Below are 2,262 nucleotides of genomic sequence, written 5' to 3'. Positions count from 1 at the left end.
GGGGGAGGGGAGATTTTGAAACTTGTGAAATCCACATTGATACCATTGGGCTGCAGGGGGTCTAGGCCCGAAACGTCAGCCTCTCTGCTCCTATGATGCTGCTTGGCCTGCTGTGTTCATCCAGCCCTGCACCTTGTTGTCTCGGATTCTCCAGCATCTGCAGTTCCTATTATCAATGGTATCAATGTGGATTTCACAAGCTTCAAAATCTCCCCTCCCCCTACCGCATCCCAAAACCAGTCTAACTCGTCCCTGCCTCCCTAACCTGTTCTTCCTCCCACCTATCCCCTCCTCCCACCTCAAGCCGCACCTCCATCTCCAACCGACCAACCTCATCCCGCCCCCTTGACCTGTCCGTCCTCCCTGGACTGACCTATCCCCTCCCTAGCTCCCCACCTACACTCACCTTTACTGGCTCCATCCCCGCCTCTTCGACCTGTTTGTTTCCTCTCCACCTATCCTTTCCTCTATCCATCTTCTATCTGCCTCCCCCTCTCTCCCTATTTATTTCAGAACCCCCTTCCCCTCCCCCATTTCTGATGAAGGGTTTAGGCCCGAAACGTCAGCCTTTCTGCTCCTCTGATGCTGCTTGGCCTGCTGTGTTCATCCAGCTCTACACCTTGTTGTCTCGGATTCTCCAGCATCTGCAGTTCCTACTATCGCCAATGAAAAACATGTGACCTGTGCATACAGTGGGCATTTAGATTTTAATTATAATGCCTGCGAATCGGCAAAACACAAAAAAACTTGGTGAAGATTTCCGGTCATTATATGTATAATATATCCCCATAGTACCAAATAAAAACATTGCCTCGAGTATCTGATCTTGATCTCAGTGTAACATTCTGGCTGGGGGTGTGTATGTGTGTTAGATGGGATCAGGCTTATCTTGATACTAGTCTGCAAACCCCACGGTCAAATGATGAAAATTGGAATTGGGGAAACTGTCTTTAAAAAATAACATTGAAAACAGTTGAAGTCACTTAATTCATCACTATCAGCTGGATGCTATAAGAATCAAGGTAAGAAGGCAGGAAAAATTGTACCATTAATTCACTCACTCATATTCCACAGGAGCATGAGTGTCGGATTAACCCAAGTGTCTCGAGAGAACAGAGAACAATTAACTGTTAAATATACACTTTAACAAAGTCATTGAAATCTGGCACAATAGTTCTGGAGAATGCAGTTGAAAATGCAAGTTTGTTCTTTAACTCCATGAAATGAGTGCTATCTCTCACAAAAACCTCGTTAAATCATTCCTGCCTCCATTTTTTCTTTCTCAAATGTCTGCAGATTGAAATCGTCGTCTTGGTAACAGGCATGTAATCTCTTCTCACCTTTCAGTTCAGTGAACTGCGACCCTTGGGCTTTCAGAGAGATTTAGTGGTTTCCTTCGTGTTCAATGGGAGATTATGTACTGTGCTCTATTTTTACAGTTCACTCAAGTCCCTGAGAACAGAAAGTTAAATAATAAATAACTGAATTCCTGTGAGCTGTTGGACTTCCTCCCCAACCTCACAGTGCTGCATAGTTCTAAAAGGATCTGGAATGTTCCATTTTAAATGTGTTCTGAGGGGAGAAATCTCCCCAGAGCCTTAACTAAGGCGTTTGATTTTGCAAATAAGTTAAATAAAGATCTGCTGGATACAGACGTCATTTATAATTACTTACTGTTAACACAGACTTCTGATTAAATTTACAGCTTTCCTACTGTCTGAATAGGTTTTGTTTTCCCTTACCGTATCAAGGCATGGGAGAAGCTTAAGACTCCCACATGACTCCCCGTCAATTAATCTATCCACTTATCACTCTCCAGAGTTTGCTGCGGCTGCACAAGTTTACTTGCTACTTATTTTATGTGTAGCAATAAGTTTATTCGGGCTTATTTCGTTGAAACGTGTTTTGAAATAGTTCAGCTCATGTTCAGTTTAGAACTTTGCTGAACAATAAATAGCTGTCCATGTTTGCCTGAATAATAATCTTGGCTAGAAATGACTCTGTGAGATAGTAGGAACTGCCGATGCTGGATAATCTGAGATAACAAGGTGTAGAGCTGGATGAACATGACAGGCCAAGCAGCATCAGAGGAGCCGGAAAGCTGACGTTTCGGGTCTGGACCCTTCTTCAGAAATGTCCAGACCCGAAACGTCAGCCTTCCTGCTCCTCTGATGCTGCTTGGCCTGCTGTGTTCATCCAGCTCTACACCTTGTTATCTCAATGACTCTGTGATATTTGCTTTCTTTTGTGCTTTAAGTCAAT

General features: G+C 43.8%; 1 protein-coding gene across 1 annotated transcript in view; it reads right to left on the bottom strand.

Annotated features, from left to right (window-relative positions):
• LOC109938224 (uncharacterized protein C8orf48 homolog) overlaps window positions 1–1,518 on the bottom strand; it is a 91,224-nt gene extending 89,706 nt beyond the window's left edge. The window contains exon 1 of the mRNA XM_048605214.1: window positions 1,341–1,518. The gene's annotated coding sequence lies outside the window, so the exon portion shown is untranslated. The remainder of the gene's footprint in view (window positions 1–1,340) is intronic.
• Window positions 1,519–2,262: the final 744 nt, after the last annotated feature.

This window comes from Rhincodon typus, chromosome 14 (assembly GCF_021869965.1).
Source record: "Rhincodon typus isolate 14 chromosome 14, sRhiTyp1.1, whole genome shotgun sequence".
NCBI lineage: Eukaryota > Metazoa > Chordata > Chondrichthyes > Orectolobiformes > Rhincodontidae > Rhincodon > Rhincodon typus.
This window is presented reverse-complemented; position numbering and strand designations above follow the sequence as displayed.